The 21584-nt window shown below is 48.0% G+C and overlaps 1 gene segment (V, D, J or C); it reads right to left on the bottom strand.

The window, feature by feature from the left end:
* The window catches only part of LOC128091709 (T cell receptor delta constant-like), a 44100-nt gene that overhangs the window by 13022 nt on the left and 9494 nt on the right, over positions 1–21584 (bottom strand).

The raw sequence follows: 21584 nt of genomic DNA, 5'->3' as shown, positions 1-21584 counted from the left end.
TATTTTATTCTACATTTCCTAAGTATTTCTGGACCTTAAAATATTTATGTTTCATATGAAATTTAGAAAAAGTCCACATTGTGATTGATACAGCAAAAGGAAAGGATGCCTTCCAGAGGGACCTTGTTCAGCTGAGAAGGTGGAACCTTTGAACCTAATGAGGATCAGCAAAGCAAAGTGCAAGGTTTTGCACTTGCATTGAGGTAATCCTAGATACATCCATAGAAGTGTTCAAGGCCAGGATGGATGGAGCCCTGGGCAATCTGATCTAGTATTTGATCTAGCAACTGGCAACCCTGCCAGTGGCAGGAGGGTTGGAACTTGATGATCCTGGAGGTCCCCTCTGACCCAAGCCATTCTATGATTCTATGATGTTTACATTCTTTTCCAAAGCTATTCTGGTTTAGTTGGTGCTGGTTTAATGAATTCTGCCTGTATGGATGTGCTAAATCTGTTTATTTACTCAGATATTTGATCTACAAGCTACAGCAGGGGAGATTCAGGCTGGACATGAGGAAGTATTACTTTTCAGAAAGGGTGGTCAGGCACTGGAACGGATGCCCAGGGAGGTGGTGGAGTCACCGAGCCTGGGGGTGTTCAAGGAAAGGCTGGATGTTGTGTTGAGGGACGTGGTTTAGTGGGAGCTGTTGGGAATAGGCGAACGGTTGGACTGGATGAGCTTTTAGGTCTTTTCCAACCTTGGTGATTCTATGATTCTATGATTGTACGATTCTACAATATTTCTTGTTTGGGTGTCAACAATTTTTATAAGGGGCTCTGGAGGTTGTTTTTGTTCTGTTTTCCATTTTTTTTCCTCAGTATGTCTGATATAGTGAACTAGATTTCTTGACTATTGAATTGGCTTCATCTTGGACATTTTAACTATTTATATATGATTTTAGCTGAGTTTGAAAAAATGGTGAACATCTAGTCATGGATGATTACAATCAGCTTTTAGGTTTTTTTTATCTGATTTTGGTTAGTGGCTATCTAGAATTGTGAAGCAGTTTCTGGATCAAGTCTATTTTTAAGACACATATGGAAATGGATATATTCCAGTCTGTTCACAAATTTGCCTGGTTCAGTGCTGTAATACTCAATTTGTTTATTAACATTATTGCTGAAAGATCTACTAGGCATTTTTACTGAAAAGCTTTCCTGACTCTTTCAGCCCCCAGACATCCTTCATTTATATTCTAATCCAACTTCGCTTTCTGAGGGAAACAGCCCTCTCTGAGTTTAGCTCCCAGAATATCCATCTGATTAGATCACATATATATAAAAGACAACCATGTCCACACCTCTCATTGAGATGGAGGGGTGATTTTGGGATGCAGCTGTCAAGGTGACTCTTCTTTTAAAGGATACAGTGACCATTATGCTCTTCTGTGGACAGCACCATCCCATATATTCAAGCTCTCTTACAAGACAGAAATGCTACTGATCATCTGTTCCCTGCAGAGAGTGGAAGTAATCTTAAAAAACTAGATATTTAATAAAACCCAACAGTAAATATTGTGAGTGAACAGCTAAAACAAGTTATTCAAAATCAGTCATCTGCTCCCCAGTACAAAAAAAAGACAGGGATCTTTGGAGAGAGTCCAGCACAGGGCCACAAAGGGCCTGGAGCATCTCTTCTATGAGGAAAGGCTGAGCAAACTGGGTCTGCTCAGCCTTGAGAAAAGACTCAGAGGGGATCTGATTTTTGTTTGTAAATATCTTAAGTGTGGGAGTCAAAGAGACACGGCCAACCTCTTTTCAGCAGCCTGTGAGAACAGGACAGGGGGAAACACCTATAACTGGAGCACAGGAAGTTCCACAACAATATGCAAAGGAACTTCTTCACGGTGAGGGTGGTGGAGCACTGGAACAGCTGCCCAGGCAGGTTGTGGACTCTCCTTCTCTGGAGATATTCAAGAACTGCATGGATGCCTACCTGTGCAGCCTGCTGGAGGGAGCCTGCTCTGCAGGGCGGTTGGACTCGATGCATCTCTAGCAGTGCCTTCCAGTCCCTTCAGTGCTCTGATTCTGTGAAAAGCAGGATCTATAATACCTGCTTGGGAAAGTCCCAGTGCTGAAGAAAGGAAGGTGGTAATAGAAGAAATTAGGTAATATCTGCTCTGTGATTTATAGCTCTTGCAAGATATCTGATATTGGCCTGAAAGGACCAGTGAGTGACTTAGTGAGTCTTAGATTAATTCATGGGAATGATTTCTCCACAGAGCCAAATGCACTCATCAGAATAAAAATGACCTCACATGCCACACCACAGATAGGCTGTGGCTTTTCTAACTCTATTCTGCATGGTGAAAAAGAGTTTCTATGTCCCTCCTAGATCACCTTCCTCTGCTTACACCTCTTCCACATTTCCTTTCTATTTCAGACATTTTTCAGGAGGTCTTTGTGCATCATTTCAGCAGTCTTTGCTTGACTTCCTGCTTTGTCACAATGAAATAGGATGTCCAGGTCATGGAGGTAAAAAGGGGCCATGCTAGACAAGAGGCTCAGTTAATGTTCACTAGCTAACAGTTCTCCAAGTAGCCTCTGAGGTTCCCAGAATAGTTAATCTTATATAGTTAATCTTATGTAGTAATGGTTAGGTTCATAACCTTCTGTTTTATTCTTTCTGTATCGTTTCACTTATTATCCCACTGCTTTAAACTTAAGGAAAGATAAATGCACTTCATTTATTTACTGTTTGTGAGCTTTGTGCTGACCCCATCCACTGCCAAAACAGCTGGATGTGAATACATGCTTGGGAAAGCTCTGTCTTCTGCACCTGCAGTTGCATGATACTACCTGATTAGTGTCTGCCCCAAAGGAACACTGACAATTCGGGATCCTCTATCATCACTTCTTGGTCCACTGCTGCAGAGCTGCTGCAGTGTGAACCGAGCACTGCAGTGAAACCCTGCATCTTCCCCTCTCTTTGCTGCTTGGATCTGCAGTGGGAATCTGCTGTGGGAGCTCTCCACCGTTCCAGAAAAGTGAAACTTCTGTATTCCTCACCCTCCCAACAAATCCATGTGGCCTCTGCTAGGACTATGCTAGAACAGCTACTGTGAGTATATGCTGCTTCCTCTCATGTTGCTCTGGAAGATGACTTCACTACTGCTGAGCACTGCTGGTTTCCTGACATGTTGCTCCCCAGCCACCTGGCCAGTGACTGCTGCAAGAGTACTGAGAACAAGCTGTGATGGCCCAAAGAATAGGAAAGGGTGAGCGCAATCCTGGAGGGGCATTGCAGTGGCACTGGACCAGTGGGAGATCTTAACCCTTCTTTTTGAATCAAGCTGACAACAGTTCAATCACTGGATCAATCAATCAATCACTGGATTTGCAGTGTGAATCACTTGTGGCAGCTCTCCACTGTTCACTTAAAGGGATTCTGGAAACCTCCATGTCCATCACCATCCCCACAGTTCTGTGCTCTCCTCTTCAATTTCTCTCATAACACCCAGCTCCTACTGGGGTGCAAACAGGCAAGAGGGAAGGGAGGAGTGTATGAAGACGATGTTGTCTGGGCAACGGGGGATGCTTCTCACTGTGCGGGAGGGCGGGCGCAGGGCAGCGTGTGGGACGGTGCAGGAACAGAGTGCACTGTCTTCCAACTCTAAGCCAGTGATGATCAGAATCCCAGAGCTCTGATCAGGTTGGCATGATGGCATGGTTTTATTATTTTTGTTATGGATATTCCACATCATAACATCATGTAGTGCACTGGAAGTTAAAGAATTAATGCTCTGGTTCCATGGACTGTCATTTTTTTCTGGGTACCTGGTTCTCAGAAGAGAAGGACAACTACAGCTCCACTGTTCCATTTCCAATTTCCATTCAGAGAGAAAGATAAAACTTCTCAGGAATTAGGTGGCCCCTTTCCTTTACTGCCCATCTCTCCAGAGTGTGCTCCAAACTGAATACTGGATTTCATGCGTTGAAAACAATAATGTCAGCATTGGAACAGAGCGAAGTTTGCATCAGGTGGAAACTGTGAAGGGAAACACTGGAACAGAAAGAACAGTGAATGCAAGTTTGTTAGGAACAAATGAACGCATTCGAGGTTCAACATGACAGTTTCCTGGATCACATCATTAACAATGATGAGGTGAGGTGTCACCACTACCAGGCAGTCAAAGGAGACAGAGTCCATGGAGTGGTGACATAAGAATTCCCTATCAAAGAAAAAGTTCAAGACACAGCCCTCAGCAGTTAAAGTGATGCTCACTGTCTTTTGGGATAGGAAAGGGGAGATCCTTCTAGAGTTAACAGAACCAAGAAAATTCATCACCTCAGTCCACTCAGTCTCCATGCTGACAGCACTGAAGGCTCAAAACTCCAGAGACAGGGCAGAGAAGAAGACAACAATTCTCTTGCAACATGATAACGTCATACCATGAACACACCATACCAATTTGAAGACCATGGTATACACTAACAGTTTTGGCTGAACACTCCATCCACAGCCATGATGTAGTCTGTGTATCACACCTTTGGAATTCCATCTGTTTGGGCTAATGAGAGATGTACTCTGTGTACTCTATGAAGACCATGGTGCACACTGACAGTTTTGGCTGAACAGTCCTTTCACAACCATGATACACTCTGTGTATGTCACCTTTGGACTTCCATCAGTTCAGGCTGATGAAAAATGTTCTCTAAGAGCTACATTTTCCTGGTAACAATGCCAGCATATCAGCTGTGGAACTGTGGTTCACCTGCACTGGTTCAGGTATTTACCAGCATGAAATGAAGGATCTTCTTCATCACTGGGGAAAATGCACAGCTAATGGTGTTGACATTGTTGAAAGATAATGACATGCAGCTGTAAATCTCCACTATCAAACAGTGTTATTGTGCACTCTGAAACTGCTGTAGTTTCAATGGAATCAAATAGGGGAAACTGCTTTCAGAGTAACCTATATACATTGCAGGATCTCGATTTGTCCTGCATGACTCAACACTACAGACTGCGTTTGTTGGTTTATATCATTCTGAAATGCATCTGAAATCATGTCAAAGATATTCATTCACTGCTTTGATCACAGAGACTGATGGAAAAAAACTCATGGCTGGTGGATGGGAGCAGGCAATGCTATTGCTAGAAGTGCCCAATGTGCTTTTGAGTATCCAAGGGAAGAAGGAAAGAAAGAGCTGGTGCAGACGTGCTGAAGGCAGGAAGGCGGGCAAAGTGGCCAAACTGATCTCGTGAACAGAAATATGCTGAACATAATCCTTAGGTCACAACTCCGCTTTTGTGACTCAGGAGAATGAAAGGAGTGATGAAGTGAAAGGTGACTATGCAGAAAGGACAGGGTAATCGGTGGGGTGCAGTGATGTGCCATCACTATCCAGGAACGGTCCAGAGCCGCTCCAGCTCCTGCCAGCCGTGTGGTTCCAGCAGCTGTTCTCATGAAGATTTTTGCTAAAGCTCTGCAGGATTTCCTGTTCCTGTGTCAACCGCACAGAAGTAGTGCGCTGAGTCGTGGGGGCGCAGGGCATGGAGAGACAGATAGGACACAGAGCGGGAATTGTCTCGAGTGACTGAGGATCGACCCTGCAACTCTGGGCTGGATTTAACATATGAGTAGGTGTTGATGTTGGACAGCCACTTGAGAGGACCACCGAGTGCCTGACGGTACCACAGTACAACATAATTTCCAAAGCTGAAGCCGGATCCCTGGCAGGAGAGCTGCACGGACTCCCCTGGTGCTCGCACACCTCCGCCAGATGCTTCCAGTCTCCACTGTGCACACACTCCTGCAGAAGGACAGCATCAGGAAGCAGGCATTGCACATCCATGGCAGGAGGACGTTCCCCACAGCCCAGACAACAACTGCCATCAACTCAGAGCTGTGAAGCTCCTCTCTCGTGCCGCAGCCCCAGGCCAGGGGCGCTGCCCCAGCCGCCCTCCTCCTCGCGGCTCAGCCAGGGCCGCTCCCGCAGCATCCGCGTCCCCGCGCAGCCTCCCTGTGCCACGCACGACAGCCGCTGCCCGGCACCGAAGGCGAGATCCGGGCCTCCGCGCGCCCGCCGGCCCGCGGGGCGGCAGCAGGAGCAGCGCCCGGCCCCGGCCTCGCCGCCCTCCGTGCCCGCTTCTCTCTCACCCGCCGGCCCCAAGGCCAAGGCCAGCAGCCACGGCCCCAGCCCGCCCGCCATCGCCGCCGCGCCGCCGCCGTCTGCCCGGGAGGCGGACGCCAGCGGAGCGGGGCCGCGCTCGGGCCGCCCCTCGTCGGGCCCCGGCGGGGCGGCGCCCCCCGCTTCTCGCCCCGCCCCGCTCCTCCCCGCGGCCCCTTCGGCGGAGGACGGGGCGCCGCGGGGGGCGGAGGCGGAGCGCGGTGCCGCGGCACTCGGAGCTGCGGGCCTTGGGCTGATCACCGCGCAGCGCTCCGTGCACTTCGGGCCCGGGCCGAGGCCGCACGCAGCACGGCTGCCCCACGCTGCCCTCTGGCTGTTTTTTGTTTCCCCACTCACAAGATTGTCGTGTTCTATTCAGATTCACATCCGATTAATAATCCAACTGCAGAATATCAACTGTTAGTACTTTCGTTCCTTTACAACTTTTTTTTTTTTTTTTTCTCTGATGTATTCTTTATCAGGGCTGGCTCCTACCTGTAACGTAACTCCCAGCTGGTACTATTTGATTTCAAAATGAAACTTCTTTTGCTTGCTTTTGTTCTTGCTGGCTGGTAACTTCCACCACCCTCGCAACCTTGCACTTCTGACAGGTCTGCACTTGGTCTGCCAGCTCTCCTGCCTATAAAGGACCTTGTCTTTAGATTTTATTTTTGACCCTAATTCCTCCAACCAATCTCAACCAATTAAAGACTTCCGTGCCCATTGGTAAATATAGAAAACAATTGTGTCAACCAAACATTCCATTCCCGTTTCACCTGCAGCCTTGCCCCAGAGGCTTCCAGTGCTGATGCTGGGATGTCGGATTTCCTAAATCTCCACAGAGGAGGGCATTCTCACTTCCAACACGTCCCACCTCAACCCTCCTCCTCTGCAATTAGCACACGCTGCCCCACACCTGCAGTCTGCAGCCCAGCTTGCTCTGAGCATTCCGTTTGCAAGCCGCAGGTTGGGGCAGCGTGGGGCAGATCTCATGCTGGCAGTGACCAGGATTTTAGGTTCCTTTCAAGCCCCGCATTCTCTTTTCTGCTGTTTTTCCTCTCTCTGGTCCTTGCTGGCGTCACACCCCATGTAAATTATTTGCAGTTCCCGTTTACAAAACAACATTAATTACAAGATGCTATTATAATTAAGTGATTCGTTTGCTGACCATTTTCCTCAAATTCCAGCTTCTGTGATTTCCACCACTGATCATGGTATTTATTCCAAAGTTCTCTGGTTTATGTTTCCTCCAGCAAGTCGCCCATACTGCTCCAATAAGACACTATTCATCCATGGGGACTTTTTTTTCTTCTTTCTGTAATTCCATGGTTCTGCTACTCATCTTGCCACCTATCACACACTATTCAGAACGTGCACTTAAAATAATGTGCATGGTTTCTTACAACAAACCACAACCAAGTCTGCAACCACCAAGACATCAGAAACTGCACCAATTATTATTCCCCATACCGTTCCACCACTGATTACAATATTTTATCAAAACCTTTTTGCTGGTCGTGCTTCCTGGCCAGCCAATTATTTCTTTCCAGTGTGCTAGTACGCATTCCAGAGGTGTCTTCTTTAGGATTGCTTTGGAGCTACTTGCTCCTCTTTTGGAAAACTGTCACTCCTCAAATTGATAGCTAATGGAGTCTACCATCTCCCTCAATCCGTAGTTGTACATCAAATTCAGGGACAGCCATAACCAATATCCCCTAGCAAGATGGGAGCTTCATTTGTTACTGTTTTTCCACTGATTTCAGGTTTCCACAGGTAATTTTAATCCGTTCTAGTTCTCCAACTCACCATTCCTCTTTAACTCTTTTGTCTTAATTTTTTTTTTCAATTACAACATCAATCTATTACAAAGTTCACAGCAATTAAGATGCCAGGAACAACATCAATTACACTTCCATGTACCATCAGTTACACTTACCTGAACTTCCACATACCATCCATTACACTTAATATCCACACACCATCAGTTTGACTTCACTCCACACACCACCACAGCAATTTGTCCCATTCCCTCCAAAGCCTCAAGTCAAATAATACATAAACACCTAGCACTTATTCTTACAGTTAAGACACTCCATTACAAGAGCTGTCCAGTTTTATGCTCCTAGTTTCCTTAGGCAATAAACAGAGCACATTATCAAAGCCAGGTTTCAGAGGCTTAGTTTTAGAACCTATACATACGGACCCGCAATCAGGGATTTCCCAAACGTTTCCCTCGGTGCTCCTGGCCCAATGAATGCCAACCCTGCCATCTCCAGTGACTTACAGGTGGCTTCCCCAACCCAGCAGGACACCTGCCTGCAATTGAGCACTCCCAAACCAGGCCTGCCCTGCGATCTCAGCCCACTTACGGGTAGCCTCCTCAATGGACCGCTTCCCAAAACTTACAAGTAAAGAATGCCTTTTATTTTTATTTATCTATTTATTTATTTCAGATGCCCTTTCTCTGTTCCACAGTGATCCAGTTGAGCTGAAGAGTCCCTCTGGAGAATGCTCTGGGGTGCCAGGGAGTCCTGTTCTCAACGGGTCCCGCAACTGAACAGAGATTGTCCCATCTGGGTTGCCACCCGAATAGAAAAAATCCGCGTGTAGAAACTTAACAGCAAAGTATTGTTATCATTAAGTCAGGTATTCTTTATTAGCAGCACCAGAAGCACTGGGGATATTTCCACCATAAGCACTTCAAAGATTACGTGACTCAGAGTCCGTTACATTTCCACAGATAGCACATATTCATCAATTACGCGCGAGACATTAAACATCCACGCGCCTATCTCAGGGAGTGATTTAAGAGGTTTCCAGTCTTCTATTCCGTGGTCTCTTCTACCATCTAGAATCCTTTTGGCACCATGACAGCCCAACCGACAGCCTTGTCTTTCATCCAGTGATCTTCCTTACTTGTCCTCCACATGAGCTTTATTCATAGATAAATGCACAGTAGGAGAAAGCCTACTATGCTCACTCAGCATTGAGCCATTAGCTCTGGACATCTGCTCGTCCCTGGATAGAGATAAGCTTGGCAACCTGACTTTTAATGATATACACTGGGGTGTTAGAAGATAAGGAGGATAGAGGGGAGTATTGCTCCATCCTTGGAGGTGTTCAAGGCCAGACTGGATGGGGTCCTGGGCAGCCTGGTCTAGTCCAGAATGGGGAGGTCGGTGGCCCTGCACGTGGCAGGGATGGTGGAGATCCATGATCCTTGAGGTCCCTTCCAACCCTGGCCATTCTGTGATTCTGTGATTCTGTGATCCAGACGTGTGCCTGATGCATTTCAACCTAATCCCAGAGTGAGACAATTCAGCTCCGTGTGGAGTCTTTCATCATTATGTTTCCTTTGCTGAGGGTCTCTCTTCAAAGCAGTACAGCCGTACAACACAATTTCTAGTATGTAATGCTACATCCATAACTATTAGCTACATCTAAAAGCTACTACACTTTTGCCAGTGAGAACTAATCACCTAATAAAACATGTCAACAACAGTACTTCTAAAAATACAAAACTAAAATATATGGTATATCTGCTCTTCCAGATCAGCCATTTCTAAAAACCCATTACAAAATATATTGTGGCCTACTTCTTCAAATCAAGTCCAATCGAAGCAAAGCTGTGGATTTTGATGTTTGCATGTGAAACAAATTGCATCCCCTTGACATATATCATTCTTGCTGACCCAGAAGTGGGAGGCCAAACAGCAGATGCAATGGGTGTTGCGTTTCAGCAGTGGTAACAGGGCCTTAATGACAAGCCATGTTCTGGATGGAAATGCACGGCTGTCACAAACAAAATGAAGAGTGTCTGGATCTGCACATCTGCTCAAATTGGTGGACTGTGATCAGGGAACTGCACGTAGAGATGAACGGTTGCTTCAGTGCATTGAAAACAGTGCAGTATAGCAAACTTTGCACAGGATGGGTCCCATGAACACTCACACAGGAACAGAAAGAACACTGTACGCCAATTAGCAAGAAACAATTGAACCCAGGTGAGGCTCCAGGTGTCAGTTTCCTGGGTCATCATTACCAGTGATGCAGTGTGGTGTCAAGACTACGAGCCAGAGTCAAAAGAGCCAGAGTCCATGCAGTGGCAACATGAGAATTCCCTACGGAAGAAAAATTTCAAGATGCAGTCCTCAGTGGGCATACCAATGTGCACTGTGTTTTGGGATAGGAAAGGAAGGGGTGATCCTTCTGGATTTGCTAGGACCTGGGCAATCCACCAACTCCTACCACTCAGTCTCAGGACAGACAATGACGAAGGCTTGAATTTCCAGAATCAGGTCAGAGAAGACCACTATCTTTCTCTTTCAACACCGTAATGCTAGGTTCCATACCAATAAGACAACTGTGGTGGAGAGAGCGAATTTTGACTTTACAGTCCTGGCACACACAACAGATCGTCCTGTTTGGGCGCCTTCATTCTTCTGTCTGCTCAGACTGGTGAAAGATGAACTGTGTGGGCAACATTTCCTGGTCAACTGTACCATCATAGCAGCTGTGAAACAGTGGGCTGCTTCCACTGGTGCAGGTATTTACAAGCATGAAGTGAAAGCTCCTGTAAATTGCTGGTAAAACACATAGCTAATATTGGTGACTATGTTGAAAAACAGTGTTTGGGAGCTGAGAATCTGCTCTATCAATGAGTGTTATTGTGCTCTTTCTATCTCTTGTAGCTTTCATGGAAACAAAGACGAGGCACTGCAATCAGAGCAACTTATCTACACTGCAGGGCTTTTGTTTGCCCTGCTCGCTGCACCTCTACAGACCTCAATGTTTGGATTTCATTGCTCCAAAATGCACCTGAAAGTACATCAGAGCTATTCATCCACTGCTTCGCTCACACTCATGGAAAGGGCCCATGGCTGTTGATGGAAGCAGGCAATGCTGTTGCTAGAAGTGCCCAAATGCTTTTGAGCACCCAAGAGAAAAAGGGAAGCAGGAGCCAATTCAGACATGCTGCAGGTAGAAAGGGGGCCAGAGTGGCCAAACTGATTTGGTGACCAGAAATATGCCAAACATCATCCTCAGGTTGCAACACTATTTTTTAATTTCAGGAGAATGAAAGGAGTGGTGAAGTGAAAGAAGATTGTGCTGAATTAACAGAGCAATCTGTAATGTGCAGCCATGACCTCTCACTGTCCAGGAAACAGCCAGAGCCACCCAAGTGCCTGCCAGCCCAGTGGCTCCTGCAGATTTGACAGTGTTCAGTAAGGGGTATTTTTGTTAAAGCACAGGAGGATTTCCTGTGCCTGTGTGAATGGCACAAAAGTAGCGGGCTGAGTCGTGGGGGTGCAGGGCACATAAAGACAGAGATGCCACAGCGTGGTCATTGTCTCGGGAGGCTGTGGCTCGATGCTCCATCTCGGGGCTGAAGGAAGTGTAAAGGGAAAAGCTGCTAGCGTAAGACAGCCAATCGAGAATGCCACTGCGTGCCTGACGGTACCAAAAAACATGGTAGCTTTTGAAGTTGGAGCCAAATCCCTGGCAGGAGAGGGGCACAGAGTCTCCGGGTTCTCGGAGACCACCTCCAGCTTCCACAATCCTGAGCTGTGCACACACCCCTGCAGAACGAATGCGCCATGAGATGCAGCATAATGGAGCTAATGGAAGGAAGAAGTTTCCCAGCCACCCTAATGCCCCAGCCTGGAACAGACAGAGAATTGTAGAATCATAGAATGCCTTGGGTTGGAAGGGACCTCCAGGGTCATCAAGTTCCAACCTCTCTGCTACAGGCAGGGCTGACAGCCACTAGATCAACTACTAGATCAGATGGCCCAGGGCCCCATCCAACACGGCCTTAAACACCTCCAGCGATGGGGCATTCACAACGTCTCAGGGCAGCCTGTTCCAGCAGGCTGCTCACCACGCTCTCAGTAAAGAATTACCCTCTCACATCCACTCTAAATCTCCTATCCTTCAGTCTAAAAACATTCCCCCTTGTCCTATCATCTACCCATGTAAGAAGTTGATTTCCTTCACATTTATTAACTCCCTGAAATACTGGAAGGCTGCAATGAGGGTCTTCCCACGGTCTTCTCTTTTCCAGGCTGAGTAAGACCAGCTCCTTCAGCCTGTTTTCATAGCACACTCCCTCCAGGCCTCTGGATGGCATCTCTTCTTTCCGGCTGCATCAACTGCACCGCTCAGCATGATGTCATCAGCAAGCACACTGAGGGTGCACTCAATCCCATCAATTATGTTACAGAGGACTAGACCCAAGATGGACCCCTGCAGGACACCTTTCATTACCAGCCTCAACCTGGACATAAAAACAAATCTCTGGCTGCAACCTGCCAACCAATTCCTTATCCAATCAATAGTCCACCCCTCAAATTCTCCTCTCTCCAATTTAGAGATAAGGATGTGGAGGGGGACCATCTCAAAGGCCTTGCGGAGTCCAGATAGATTACATCAGTTGCTTTCCCTTTGTTGATGCCATCACTCCATCACAGAAGCACACCAGATTGATCAGGCGTGTCCCTCCTTTGGTGAAGCCACGTTGGCTATCTTGGATCACCCGCTTATCCCTCACGTGCTTTAACATATCTTCCAGGAGGAGCTGTTCCATGATTATCTCTGGCACAGAGGTGAGGTTCACCAGCCTGTAGTTCCCACAGTCCACCTTCCTCTCTTCCTTGTAAATGGGCATGATGCTTCTTTTGTTGTTGTTGTTGTTGCTTTTTCCCCCATTCCCAACAGATTTTGCCTGACAGCCACAACTTCCACAATATGATGGAGATTGACTTGGCAAGCACCTCAGACATCTCCCAAAGGACACTGGGATGTATACCAGCCAGCCCCACGGACTTGTATGCATTCAGTCTCATGAGCCAGTCTTGGACTTGCTCTGCCCTTACAGTGTGGGGGACTTCGCTACCTCAGTCCCACCTAGAGGTTCAGGTGCAGGGATGTGAATTTCAGAGATGGAAGAATCCTGGCTGCCACTGAAGACTGAGGCAAAGAACTCACTGAGTACCTCAGTGTTCTCTATATATGTTCTAGCCTGTTCTCCACTCTCATTTAGCAGGGCAGGTACAATCTCGTAGGCCCAACTCTTCTGACCCAGGCACGAGTACAATCCCTTCTTACAGTTTTTAGCATTCTTTGCCAACGTCAGTTCCATCTGTTCCTTTGCTTTCCCAATCCCACCGCAAGCTGCAGATGGTTTTGCTACCACCAAAACTGCAGCAGCCCTGCATCTCTCAGGCTCCTGCTCAGAGCTCAGCCAGGGCCACTCCCACAGCATCCGTCTGCTTTTGTGACTCAGGAGAATGAAAGGAGTGATGAAGTGAAACGAGACCTTGCAAAAACTACAGGATCACCTGTGACATCACCTCACTGTCCAGAAGCAGCCCAGAGATGCTCCAGCTCCTGCCAGCTCTGTGGATCTGCAGCCATGGCTGTGTCCAGAAAGGGGATTTTTGTTAAAGCTCTGCAGGATTTCCTGTTCTCGTGTCAACCGCACAGAAGTAGCGCGCTGAGTCGTGTGGGCGCAGGGCACGGAGAGACAGATAGGACACAGATCGGGAATTGTCTCGAGAAACCGACACTCGATCCTCCAACTCTGGGCTGGATCTAACATATGAGCCGGTGTCAATGAAGGACAGCCACACGATATGGCTGCTGAGTGCCTGACGGTACCACTGAATAGCATAACTTCCAAAGCTGAAGCCATATCCACGACAGGAGAGCTGCACAGACTCCCCTGGTGCTCGCACACCTCCACCAGATGCTTCCAGTCTCCACTGTGCACACACTCCTGTAGAAGGACAGCATCAGGAAGCAGGCATTGCACATCCATGGCAGGAGGACGTTCCCCACAGCCCAGACAACAACTGCCATCAACTCAGAGCTGTGAAGCTCCTCTCTCGTGCCGCAGCCCCAGGCCAGGGGCGCTGCCCCAGCCGCCCTCCTCCTCGGGGCTCAGCCAGGGCCGCTCCCGCAGCATCCGCGTCCCCGCGCAGCCTCCCTGTGCCACGCACGACAGCCGCTGCCCGGCACCGAAGGCGAGATCCGGGCCTCCGCGCGCCCGCCGGCCCGCGGGGCGGCAGCAGGAGCAGCGCCCGGCCCCGGCCTCGCCGCCCTCCGTGCCCGCTTCTCTCTCACCCGCCGGCCCCAAGGCCAAGGCCAGCAGCCACGGCCCCAGCCCGCCCGCCATCGCCGCCGCGCCGCCGCCGTCTGCCCGGGAGGCGGACGCCAGCGGAGCGGGGCCGCGCTCGGGCCGCCCCTCGTCGGGCCCCGGCGGGGCGGCGCCCCCCGCTTCTCGCCCCGCCCCGCTCCTCCCCGCGGCCCCTTCGGCGGAGGACGGGGCGCCGCGGGGGGCGGAGGCGGAGCGCGGTGCCGCGGCACTCGGAGCTGCGGGCCTTGGGCTGATCACCGCGCAGCGCTCCGTGCACTTCGGGCCCGGGCCGAGGCCGCACGCAGCACGGCTGCCCCACGCTGCCCTCTGGCTGTTTTTTGTTTCCCCACTCACAAGATTGTCGTGTTCTATTCAGATTCACATCCGATTAATAATCCAACTGCAGAATATCAACTGTTAGTACTTTCGTTCCTTTACAACTTTTTTTTTTTTTTTTTCTCTGATGTATTCTTTATCCGGGCTGGCTCCTACCTGTAACGTAACTCCCAGCTGGTACTATTTGATTTCAAAATGAAACTTCTTTTGCTTGCTTTTGTTCTTGCTGGCTGGTAACTTCCACCACCCTCGCAACCTTGCACTTCTGACAGGTCTGCACTTGGTCTGCCAGCTCTCCTGCCTATAAAGGACCTTGTCTTTAGATTTTATTTTTGACCCTAATTCCTCCAACCAATCTCAACCAATTAAAGACTTCCGTGCCCATTGGTAAATATAGAAAACAATTGTGTCAACCAAACATTCCATTCCCGTTTCACCTGCAGCCTTGCCCCAGAGGCTTCCAGTGCTGATGCTGGGATGTCGGATTTCCTAAATCTCCACAGAGGAGGGCATTCTCACTTCCAACACGTCCCACCTCAACCCTCCTCCTCTGCAATTAGCACACGCTGCCCCACACCTGCAGTCTGCAGCCCAGCTTGCTCTGAGCATTCCGTTTGCAAGCCGCAGGTTGGGGCAGCGTGGGGCAGATCTCATGCTGGCAGTGACCAGGATTTTAGGTTCCTTTCAAGCCCCGCATTCTCTTTTCTGCTGTTTTTCCTCTCTCTGGTCCTTGCTGGCGTCACACCCCATGTAAATTATTTGCAGTTCCCGTTTACAAAACAACATTAATTACAAGATGCTATTATAATTAAGTGATTCGTTTGCTGACCATTTTCCTCAAATTCCAGCTTCTGTGATTTCCACCACTGATCATGGTATTTATTCCAAAGTTCTCTGGTTTATGTTTCCTCCAGCAAGTCGCCCATACTGCTCCAATAAGACACTATTCATCCATGGGGACTTTTTTTTCTTCTTTCTGTAATTCCATGGTTCTGCTACTCATCTTGCCACCTATCACACACTATTCAGAACGTGCACTTAAAATAATGTGCATGGTTTCTTACAACAAACCACAACCAAGTCTGCAACCACCAAGACATCAGAAACTGCACCAATTATTATTCCCCATACCGTTCCACCACTGATTACAATATTTTATCAAAACCTTTTTGCTGGTCGTGCTTCCTGGCCAGCCAATTATTTCTTTCCAGTGTGCTAGTACGCATTCCAGAGGTGTCTTCTTTAGGATTGCTTTGGAGCTACTTGCTCCTCTTTTGGAAAACTGTCACTCCTCAAATTGATAGCTAATGGAGTCTACCATCTCCCTCAATCCGTAGTTGTACATCAAATTCAGGGACAGCCATAACCAATATCCCCTAGCAAGATGGGAGCTTCATTTGTTACTGTTTTTCCACTGATTTCAGGTTTCCACAGGTAATTTTAATCCGTTCTAGTTCTCCAACTCACCATTCCTCTTTAACTCTTTTGTCTTAATTTTTTTTTTCAATTACAACATCAATCTATTACAAAGTTCACAGCAATTAAGATGCCAGGAACAACATCAATTACACTTCCATGTACCATCAGTTACACTTACCTGAACTTCCACATACCATCCATTACACTTAATATCCACACACCATCAGTTTGACTTCACTCCACACACCACCAAAGCAATTTGTCCCATTCCCTCCAAAGCCTCAAGTCAAATAATACATAAACACCTAGCACTTATTCTTACAGTTAAGACACTCCATTACAAGAGCTGTCCAGTTTTATGCTCCTAGTTTCCTTAGGCAATAAACAGAGCACATTATCAAAGCCAGGTTTCAGAGGCTTAGTTTTAGAACCTATACATACGGACCCGCAATCAGGGATTTCCCAAACGTTTCCCTCGGTGCTCCTGGCCCAATGAATGCCAACCCTGCCATCTCCAGTGACTTACAGGTGGCTTCCCCAACCCAGCAGGACACCTGCCTGCAATTGAGCACTCCCAAACCAGGCCTGCCCTGCGATCTCAGCCCACTTACGGGTAGCCTCCTCAATGGACCGCTTCCCAAAACTTACAAGTAAAGAATGCCTTTTATTTTTATTTATCTATTTATTTATTTCAGATGCCCTTTCTCTGTTCCACAGTGATCCAGTTGAGCTGAAGAGTCCCTCTGGAGAATGCTCTGGGGTGCCAGGGAGTCCTGTTCTCAACGGGTCCCGCAACTGAACAGAGATTGTCCCATCTGGGTTGCCACCCGAATAGAAAAAATCCGCGTGTAGAAACTTAACAGCAAAGTATTGTTATCATTAAGTCAGGTATTCTTTATTAGCAGCACCAGAAGCACTGGGGATATTTCCACCATAAGCACTTCAAAGATTACGTGACTCAGAGTCCGTTACATTTCCACAGATAGCACATATTCATCAATTACGCGCGAGACATTAAACATCCACGCGCCTATCTCAGGGAGTGATTTAAGAGGTTTCCAGTCTTCTATTCCGTGGTCTCTTCTACCATCTAGAATCCTTTTGGCACCATGACAGCCCAACCGACAGCCTTGTCTTTCATCCAGTGATCTTCCTTACTTGTCCTCCACATGAGCTTTATTCATAGATAAATGCACAGTAGGAGAAAGCCTACTATGCTCACTCAGCATTGAGCCATTAGCTCTGGACATCTGCTCGTCCCTGGATAGAGATAAGCTTGGCAACCTGACTTTTAATGATATACACTGGGGTGTTAGAAGATAAGGAGGATAGAGGGGAGTATTGCTCCATCCTTGGAGGTGTTCAAGGCCAGACTGGATGGGGTCCTGGGCAGCCTGGTCTAGTCCAGAATGGGGAGGTCGGTGGCCCTGCACGTGGCAGGGATGGTGGAGATCCATGATCCTTGAGGTCCCTTCCAACCCTGGCCATTCTGTGATTCTGTGATTCTGTGATCCAGACGTGTGCCTGATGCATTTCAACCTAATCCCAGAGTGAGACAATTCAGCTCCGTGTGGAGTCTTTCATCATTATGTTTCCTTTGCTGAGGGTCTCTCTTCAAAGCAGTACAGCCGTACAACACAATTTCTAGTATGTAATGCTACATCCATAACTATTAGCTACATCTAAAAGCTACTACACTTTTGCCAGTGAGAACTAATCACCTAATAAAACATGTCAACAACAGTACTTCTAAAAATACAAAACTAAAATATATGGTATATCTGCTCTTCCAGATCAGCCATTTCTAAAAACCCATTACAAAATATATTGTGGCCTACTTCTTCAAATCAAGTCCAATCGAAGCAAAGCTGTGGATTTTGATGTTTGCATGTGAAACAAATTGCATCCCCTTGACATATATCATTCTTGCTGACCCAGAAGTGGGAGGCCAAACAGCAGATGCAATGGGTGTTGCGTTTCAGCAGTGGTAACAGGGCCTTAATGACAAGCCATGTTCTGGATGGAAATGCACGGCTGTCACAAACAAAATGAAGAGTGTCTGGATCTGCACATCTGCTCAAATTGGTGGACTGTGATCAGGGAACTGCACGTAGAGATGAACGGTTGCTTCAGTGCATTGAAAACAGTGCAGTATAGCAAACTTTGCACAGGATGGGTCCCATGAACACTCACACAGGAACAGAAAGAACACTGTACGCCAATTAGCAAGAAACAATTGAACCCAGGTGAGGCTCCAGGTGTCAGTTTCCTGGGTCATCATTACCAGTGATGCAGTGTGGTGTCAAGACTACGAGCCAGAGTCAAAAGAGCCAGAGTCCATGCAGTGGCAACATGAGAATTCCCTATGGAAGAAAAATTTCAAGATGCAGTCCTCAGTGGGCATACCAATGTGCACTGTGTTTTGGGATAGGAAAGGAAGGGGTGATCCTTCTGGATTTGCTAGGACCTGGGCAATCCACCAACTCCTACCACTCAGTCTCAGGACAGACAATGACGAAGGCTTGAATTTCCAGAATCAGGTCAGAGAAGACCACTATCTTTCTCTTTCAACACCGTAATGCTAGGTTCCATACCAATAAGACAACTGTGGTGGAGAGAGCGAATTTTGACTTTACAGTCCTGGCACACACAACAGATCGTCCTGTTTGGGCGCCTTCATTCTTCTGTCTGCTCAGACTGGTGAAAGATGAACTGTGTGGGCAACATTTCCTGGTCAACTGTACCATCATAGCAGCTGTGAAACAGTGGGCTGCTTCCACTGGTGCAGGTATTTACAAGCATGAAGTGAAAGCTCCTGTAAATTGCTGGTAAAACACATAGCTAATATTGGTGACTATGTTGAAAAACAGTGTTTGGGAGCTGAGAATCTGCTCTATCAATGAGTGTTATTGTGCTCTTTCTATCTCTTGTAGCTTTCATGGAAACAAAGACGAGGCACTGCAATCAGAGCAACTTATCTACACTGCAGGGCTTTTGTTTGCCCTGCTCGCTGCACCTCTACAGACCTCAATGTTTGGATTTCATTGCTCCAAAATGCACCTGAAAGTACATCAGAGCTATTCATCCACTGCTTCGCTCACACTCATGGAAAGGGCCCATGGCTGTTGATGGAAGCAGGCAATGCTGTTGCTAGAAGTGCCCAAATGCTTTTGAGCACCCAAGAGAAAAAGGGAAGCAGGAGCCAATTCAGACATGCTGCAGGTAGAAAGGGGGCCAGAGTGGCCAAACTGATTTGGTGACCAGAAATATGCCAAACATCATCCTCAGGTTGCAACACTATTTTTTAATTTCAGGAGAATGAAAGGAGTGGTGAAGTGAAAGAAGATTGTGCTGAATTAACAGAGCAATCTGTAATGTGCAGCCATGACCTCTCACTGTCCAGGAAACAGCCAGAGCCACCCAAGTGCCTGCCAGCCCAGTGGCTCCTGCAGATTTGACAGTGTTCAGTAAGGGGTATTTTTGTTAAAGCACAGGAGGATTTCCTGTGCCTGTGTGAATGGCACAAAAGTAGCGGGCTGAGTCGTGGGGGTGCAGGGCACATAAAGACAGAGATGCCACAGCGTGGTCATTGTCTCGGGAGGCTGTGGCTCGATGCTCCATCTCGGGGCTGAAGGAAGTGTAAAGGGAAAAGCTGCTAGCGTAAGACAGCCAATCGAGAATGCCACTGCGTGCCTGACGGTACCAAAAAACATGGTAGCTTTTGAAGTTGGAGCCAAATCCCTGGCAGGAGAGGGGCACAGAGTCTCCGGGTTCTCGGAGACCACCTCCAGCTTCCACAATCCTGAGCTGTGCACACACCCCTGCAGAACGAATGCGCCATGAGATGCAGCATAATGGAGCTAATGGAAGGAAGAAGTTTCCCAGCCACCCTAATGCCCCAGCCTGGAACAGACAGAGAATTGTAGAATCATAGAATGCCTTGGGTTGGAAGGGACCTCCAGGGTCATCAAGTTCCAACCTCTCTGCTACAGGCAGGGCTGACAGCCACTAGATCAACTACTAGATCAGATGGCCCAGGGCCCCATCCAACACGGCCTTAAACACCTCCAGCGATGGGGCATTCACAACGTCTCAGGGCAGCCTGTTCCAGCAGGCTGCTCACCACGCTCTCAGTAAAGAATTACCCTCTCACATCCACTCTAAATCTCCTATCCTTCAGTCTAAAAACATTCCCCCTTGTCCTATCATCTACCCATGTAAGAAGTTGATTTCCTTCACATTTATTAACTCCCTGAAATACTGGAAGGCTGCAATGAGGGTCTTCCCACGGTCTTCTCTTTTCCAGGCTGAGTAAGACCAGCTCCTTCAGCCTGTTTTCATAGCACACTCCCTCCAGGCCTCTGGATGGCATCTCTTCTTTCCGGCTGCATCAACTGCACCGCTCAGCATGATGTCATCAGCAAGCACACTGAGGGTGCACTCAATCCCATCAATTATGTTACAGAGGACTAGACCCAAGATGGACCCCTGCAGGACACCTTTCATTACCAGCCTCAACCTGGACATAAAAACAAATCTCTGGCTGCAACCTGCCAACCAATTCCTTATCCAATCAATAGTCCACCCCTCAAATTCTCCTCTCTCCAATTTAGAGATAAGGATGTGGAGGGGGACCATCTCAAAGGCCTTGCGGAGTCCAGATAGATTACATCAGTTGCTTTCCCTTTGTTGATGCCATCACTCCATCACAGAAGCACACCAGATTGATCAGGCGTGTCCCTCCTTTGGTGAAGCCACGTTGGCTATCTTGGATCACCCGCTTATCCCTCACGTGCTTTAACATATCTTCCAGGAGGAGCTGTTCCATGATTATCTCTGGCACAGAGGTGAGGTTCACCAGCCTGTAGTTCCCACAGTCCACCTTCCTCTCTTCCTTGTAAATGGGCATGATGCTTCTTTTGTTGTTGTTGTTGTTGCTTTTTCCCCCATTCCCAACAGATTTTGCCTGACAGCCACAACTTCCACAATATGATGGAGATTGACTTGGCAAGCACCTCAGACATCTCCCAAAGGACACTGGGATGTATACCAGCCAGCCCCACGGACTTGTATGCATTCAGTCTCATGAGCCAGTCTTGGACTTGCTCTGCCCTTACAGTGTGGGGGACTTCGCTACCTCAGTCCCACCTAGAGGTTCAGGTGCAGGGATGTGAATTTCAGAGATGGAAGAATCCTGGCTGCCACTGAAGACTGAGGCAAAGAACTCACTGAGTACCTCAGTGTTCTCTATATATGTTCTAGCCTGTTCTCCACTCTCATTTAGCAGGGCAGGTACAATCTCGTAGGCCCAACTCTTCTGACCCAGGCACGAGTACAATCCCTTCTTACAGTTTTTAGCATTCTTTGCCAACGTCAGTTCCATCTGTTCCTTTGCTTTCCCAATCCCACCGCAAGCTGCAGATGGTTTTGCTACCACCAAAACTGCAGCAGCCCTGCATCTCTCAGGCTCCTGCTCAGAGCTCAGCCAGGGCCACTCCCACAGCATCCGTCTGCTTTTGTGACTCAGGAGAATGAAAGGAGTGATGAAGTGAAACGAGACCTTGCAAAAACTACAGGA

Source organism: Tympanuchus pallidicinctus, unplaced genomic scaffold, assembly GCF_026119805.1.
Source record: "Tympanuchus pallidicinctus isolate F22 unplaced genomic scaffold, pur_lepc_1.0 scaffold50, whole genome shotgun sequence".
Taxonomy (NCBI): domain Eukaryota; kingdom Metazoa; phylum Chordata; class Aves; order Galliformes; family Phasianidae; genus Tympanuchus; species Tympanuchus pallidicinctus.
The sequence above is the reverse complement of the archived record's forward strand: the minus strand, read 5'-3'. Positions and strand labels throughout refer to the sequence as shown.